Source organism: Aegilops tauschii, chromosome 1, assembly GCF_002575655.3.
Source record: "Aegilops tauschii subsp. strangulata cultivar AL8/78 chromosome 1, Aet v6.0, whole genome shotgun sequence".
NCBI lineage: Eukaryota > Viridiplantae > Streptophyta > Magnoliopsida > Poales > Poaceae > Aegilops > Aegilops tauschii.
The window spans coordinates 163588184-163595045 of record NC_053035.3 but is presented as its reverse complement, the minus strand read 5'-3'; positions in this window follow the sequence as shown (position 1 = coordinate 163595045).

Here is a 6862-nt window from a genome sequence, read left to right as displayed (position 1 = left end):
CAGGCCATTTGAGGTCTGGTCGCTACAAATGGAAAGAAAATTGCAAGGGCTCAGACTGGCTTGGATGAAGGACGAATAGATCTAACTTTTTTTGTGGCTTTTTCTTGAACAACAGGTAAGAAAATAAATCCAATCTAGTAAAAACTGGAAATTCTCACCGAGCAACCTGAAAACTGATACCACTTGCTAGAGGTGAAGTTGTCCCGATGTTTCGATGAGATGGTGATGAGGACATCAATACCATTGTTACACCCACAGCCCCTGCTGCTATACATACTGGACCAATTACTAGAGCTCGCGCACGCCAATTAAATTATAAGGTACTTTCGTTTCTGGGTAATGATTCTAATGTTCGTGAGAATATGATGCTGCCTAAATTGGATATATTTGTTTTGCTTACAAACGAAGGGCCTGTCATGGATAAGAGGGATGAACACTGGAGCAAGACCAAGCATTCATATAATGGCATGCGCGAGGGGAACAAGAACGGAGTTACAAGCGATGATTTCAGGACCTTGAAGCCACCATAATGAGTGCATGATGACTTGGACGAAATATACAAGATGCCACTTCATAATATTCGTCCATAGGCAATTCGAGGTGCTGCGTCACCTTATTATTGGTCCAGGCCCATGTAATTTTGAAATACATAAGTATAGGCTGTTTTTAGAGTCTGTATGTGTGGGGAAACAAGAGATAGGGTTGGTTTCGGACCCCTTCCCCAAGGGCCACAAAATTCCCCCCTCTTCCTCCATATATAGAGCCCTTAGGGCACCGTTTAGACTTTGGGTTTTGTTTAGATTAAAAGTTCGCCATAGCTGCAACTTCGTGTACTTCGTTTGTGTTCAACGACCAGACCAAGGCGTCACAGAACCCCACCTTCATTAATAAATCTTTCCTCTTATATTCGCAATATCTAGATTCCCCTCACTTACCCCGTTCTCCCCATTTTTAGGGTTAGCAAAGTAGTAGCTCATATGTGAGGATAGCTTTTGCTCATTCATACGGATCATCTCTTCGAGAGTGACCGCGGCCCCTCTCCGAAGAAGATCCCCTTGGACTCAAGACCCCCTCTTGGGTGGCCCCATCAAGACCTCCTCACGGAGAAGAACCGGTTACCTTTGTACCGTCCGTTGTTGACTCTGGATCTTGTATCTTACCTTCGTGTTCATCGATCTATCGCATGTGTGATCTATTCTTGTTGGTTGAGTGATTCTCTCGTGTTTCCGTTTGTGTTTCCCCTCATTTTCCCCTCGTGTTCTTCGTTTCCTAAGTTGGTGATGAGGACATCAATACCATTCTTACACCCAAACCCCTGCTACTATACATACTGTACCGATTACTAGAGCTCGCGCATGCCAATTAAATTATCAGGTACTTTCATTTCTTGGTAATGATTCTAATGTTCATGAGAATATGATGCTGCCTAAATTGGATACATTTGTTTTACTTACAAATGAAGGGCCTAGCTTGGAGAAGGATGAACATTGGAGCAAGAACAAGCATGGAGTTGATGGCATGCGCAAGGGAGACAAGAACAAAGTTTCAAGTGATGATTTCAGAACTTTGAAGCCACCATAATGAGTGCATGAAGCCTTGGACGAAATATACAAGATGCCACTTCATAATTTTCGTCCAGAGGCTATTCTAGGTGCTGCGTCACCTTATTTTTGGGCCGGGCCCATGTAATTTCGAAATACTTCAATATAGGCTGTTTTTAGAGTCCGTATGTGTGGGGAAACAAGAGTTAGGGTGGGTTTCGGACCCCTCCTCCAAGGGCCACGAAATCCCCCCTCCCTCTTCCTCCATATATACAGCCCCTAGGGCATCGTTTAGACTTTGGGTTTTGTTTAGACTAAAAGTTCGCCATAGCTGCAACTTCGCGTACTTCGTTGTGTTCAACGACCAGACAAAGGCGTCACAGAACCCCACCTTCATTAATAAAGCTTTCCTCTTTTATTCGCAATATCCAGATTGCAATCTCAGTTTCTTGCTTGTTCTTCGTTTGCTCGTAGGAAACAGGCCCTCGTGGTCAGGTTGATCGTGCTCCGACGTGGTCAATAACCCTCGAAAGTTGGTTTAGCGATTGCTAAGGCGCGACGTCTCGCATGTCGTAGACGGACCATCAAGGTCGACTCCCACAGAAAACGATAGCCACCATCTCATCGAAACATCGGGACACCTTTGCCTCTATCATGTGGTATCAGATTTCCAGGTTGCTCTGTGAGATTTTACAGTTTTTCATAGCTTAGATCGAGTCTATTCTTCATACCTATAGTCCATGAAAAAGCCAAAAAAAATTTAGGGTTAGTTCATCTTATCCAAACCAATCTGAGCCTTTGCATAATCTTTTCTGTTTTTGCTTTGTTGAATTTGCGGTTGCATCGTCGTGTCAAGTTGCTGGTCCTAGCGTCTAGTACTTTAGAGTTTTGAGTTCTGTTCACAAGTTGTCAAGCCGCCGTCGCACCATCGTCATCACCGCTGCCATATACCACCATTGCCATCACCGCTGCCATATACCACCATCATCATCACCGCTGCCATATACCACAATCCTCATCACCGCTGCCATATACCACCATTGCCATCGCCGCTACCATATACCACATATCCACCGCCATCACGCTAATCCGAGTCCACCTCCATCACAGATTCGCCACCAGTCCGTGTTCCATCGCCCTGCAAATATCCGCCACCAGTCCGAGATTCCACCAGATTCATCTCCGCCACCAGTCCTAGTCCGAGTCCAGTAATTGTTGCTTTGTTCTCGATTTCCAGATCACACGATACTTCGAGTCGTGACAGAGTAGGACTCCCCAACTTCCGAGCCATCCGCAGAAGAAAAATAGTTCCAGTTTCAAAAAAATTATGGCTAGGCAGTTTTTAGGACATTTGTAGACTTTTTCGAAAAAAATGTTGCGGAACAAAAAAAAAGTGGAAAAAAAGTGCAAAAAAAGTGAAAAAAGAAAAAAATCAGAGTGTGCTCCTCCCTTGTTTATGTGCAGCACCGTGATTTTGTTAGTGTTCTAGGCTCGCGTCTCTAGTACGGTCTAGCCTAGGACCAGCACAGTACCGTCGTTGATCGTTTATTCAACTTTGCATCTCTGAATTGATTATCGCTTACCCTTTTTGCTACCATATTATAAGCCTTCCCAGCTCCACATACATCTACATCGTGCGTTTGACTCTCCCTCGTAATCGCTCTATCCAAGCTTTGAGAGTTTTGACTACATCGGTTGCCGATCACCGCCTGCTGCTGGGTAAGAACTGGTAAGAATTTGAGATTTGCTTGATGGATTTGTGACACCCACCACCACCACTTGTTATTAGTCTGTAGGATCATATTCTTGTGTGTTTCTATTGCTGCTAACCATGCCAGGATCACAAGCCGACGAGATTGATTGGGAGAACTTAACGAACAAGGAGCTTCATGATAAGTTTCAGCAAATGATAACTGAACAGGTGCAAGATGTGCTGAACAATTTTGAAGAGGCCATGGAGAAGATAACTGGCCTTGAGAAGATGTTCGAAACAAAGCTCGATAACAGATTTAATGAACTACTTGCGTGTCTTCCACCACCGGCTGCACCTGCCGCACCTCTGCCACAACAACAACAACTACCTCCACGTCGTGAAACAGCCCTCCGTCGAGCGAGCCGTGTCCTTCTTTCAGCCTAGCCAAACTGTTGGTGCTGCTGTTGATACATCTGTGGCTCCTGCAGCTGATGCAGAGGATGATTATGCGGGAGATTATGAGGATGAGGTTGATCAAAATCAGAACTACGTGCAACCACCAGCACCACAACCACCAGGTCGTCCGCATGCAAATAATGGCAATGGTAGGGCTCTCCCTCAGGTACGAGATCATGACCATCTCCCTAAACTGAAATTGAATATTCCACCATTTGAGGGTCGATATGTTCCTGATATATATCTTACTTGGGAGTTAGAAACTGAACAACGATTTACATCTTTACAATATCCTGAGGAGAGACGTGTTCCTGCTGCTGTTTGTGCTTTCACTATCTTTGCATGTGTTTGGTGGTCTGAACATTGTAGATTATATCCTATTGCAGCTACTTGGGCTGCTTTGAAAACTGCTATGCGTACTCATTGGGTTACACCATATTATCAACGTGAATTAATTCAAAAATTGCAGCGTTTAAGACAAGGAAAAAATTCTGTAGAAGAATATTATCAGGAATTACAAACTGGCATGATTAGATGTGGTATTGTTGAGGAGAATGAAGCTACGCTTGCACGTTTTATGGGTGGATTAAGTAGAGAGAATCAGACCATTCTAGAGTATAAGGATTAGAATAATATCACTCGTTTATTCCATCTTGCCTGTAAAGCTGAACGTGAAGTGCAGGATCGACAGGCATTGGCGCGAACTAACTTTTCTATAGGTCGACCTTCATCATGGACACCACATGGATCCTCTACTTCCACTGCACCATCACCTCCATCAGGTGCCACCTCCAACCGTGATACAAGAAAGCAGGCACAACCACCACTATCTGCCAAGAGCACACCTGCCGGGCCTGCGCAGAGCGCTTCTTCTTCCATGACGTCAACAGGGCACACAAGTGATATTATTTGTCATCGCTGTAAGGGAAGAGGACATTTTGCGAGAGAATGCAAATCTCAGCGTGTGATGATTGCTACTGAGGATGGTGGGTATGAGTCTGCTGGTGACTATGATGAGGAGACTTTGGCTCTTATTACACATGAAGAACACGGTGGATATGATTCTGATCATGAGACGCAATACATGGCTGCTGAAGTTGCTGATAGGTATGAATGTTTAGTTGCTCAACGTGTTTTGAGTATGCAGGTTACACAAGCTGAGCAAAATCAGAGGCACAATTTGTTCCATACAAAGGGAGTTGTGAAGGAACGTTCTATTCGCCTCATCATAGATGGAGGGAGCTGCAACAACTTGGCTAGCATGGAGATGGTGGAGAAGCTATCTCTCACCACAAGACCACATCCACATCCTTACTACATCCAATGGTTCAACAACAGCGGCAAGGTTAAGGTAACACGTATGGTTAGTGTGCATTTTAGTATCTCTACACATGCTGATTATGTTGATTGTGATGTGGTACCTATGCAAGCATGTTCCTTATTACTTGGTAGACCATGGCAATTTGATAAAAAATTTCTACACCATAGTAGAAACAATCAGTATACTCTTGTTCATAAGGATAAAAATATTACTTTGCTTCCTATGACTCCTGATTCCATTTTGAAAGATGATATTAATAGAGCTAATAAAGCAAAACAGGAGAAAAATAAGAGTGAAAATCAGATTGTGGCAAAAGAATTTGAGCAACAAATGAAGCCTAATAATAAACTATCTAGTGTTGCTTCTGAAATTAAATTGAAGAGTGCATGTTTACTTGCCACCAAATCTGATATTGATGAGCTAGATTCTAGCAAATCTATTTGCTATGCTTTTGTGTGCAAAGAGGCATTATTTTCATTCTAGGACGTGCCTTCCTCTTTGCCCCCTGCTGTCACTAACATTTTGCAGGAGTTCGCTGACGTCTTCCCACAAGACGTGCCACCGGGATTACCACCTATTCGAGGGATTGAGCATCAAATTGACTTAACTCCCGGTGCATCGCTACCCAACCGTGCACCATACCATACCAATCCAGAGGAGACGAAGGAGATTATGCGTCAAGTACAGGAGCTGCCCGACAAAGGTTATATACGCGAATCTCTTAGTCCTTGTGATGTTCCTATTATACTAGTGCCTAAAAAGGATGGTACATCGCATATGTGTGTTGATTGTAGAGGCATTAATAATATTACTATTCGTTATCGTCATCCTATTCCTAGGCTAGATGATATGCTTGATGAATTGAGTGGCTCTACAATATTCTCCAAAGTTGATTTGCGTAGTGGATACCATCAAATTCGTATGAAATTGGGAGATGAATGGAAAACAACATTTAAAACTAAGTTTGGTTTATATGAGTAGTTAGTCATGCCTTTTGGGTTAACTAATGCACCTAGTACTTTCATGAGACTAATGAACGAAGTTTTACGTGCTTTCATTGGACGATTTGTGGTAGTCTATTTTGATGATATACTGATTTATAGCAAATCTTTGGAAGAACATTTGGAACATTTACGTGCTGTTTTTTAGTGATCTACGTGATGCACGTTTGTTTGGTAACATTGGGAAGTGCACCTTTTGCACTGACCGAGTTTCTTTTCTTGGCTATGTTGTTACTCCACAGGGAATTGAAGTTGATAAAGCCAAGATTGAAGCTATTGAGAGTTGGCCGCAGCCCAAAACGGTCACACAAGTGAGGAGTTTTCTTGGCCTCACTGGTTTCTGTAGGCATTTTGTGAGAGATTTTAGCACCATTGCTGTACCTCTCAATGGGCTTACAAAGAAGGATGTGCCGTTTGTTTGGGGTACCGCACAGGAAGAAGCCTTCACGGTATTGAAAGATAAGTTGACACTTGCTCCTTTACTCCAACTTCCTGATTTTAATAAGACTTTTGAGCTTGAATGTGATGCTAGTGGAATTGGATTAGGAGGTGTGTTATTACAAGATGGCAAACCTGTTGCATACTTTTCTGAAAAATTGAGTGGGCCTAGTCTGAACTATTGTACTTATGATAAAGAATTATATGCTCTTGTTCGGACTTTAGAGACGTGGCAACATTATTAATGGCCCAAAGAATTTTTTATACATTCTGAACATGAATCTTTGAAACATATTAAAAGTCAAGCTAAACTGAATCGTAGACATGCTAAATGGGTTGAATTCATTGAGGCTTTCCCTTATGTCATTAAACACAAGAAGGGTAAAGAAAATGTTATTGCTGATGCATTGTC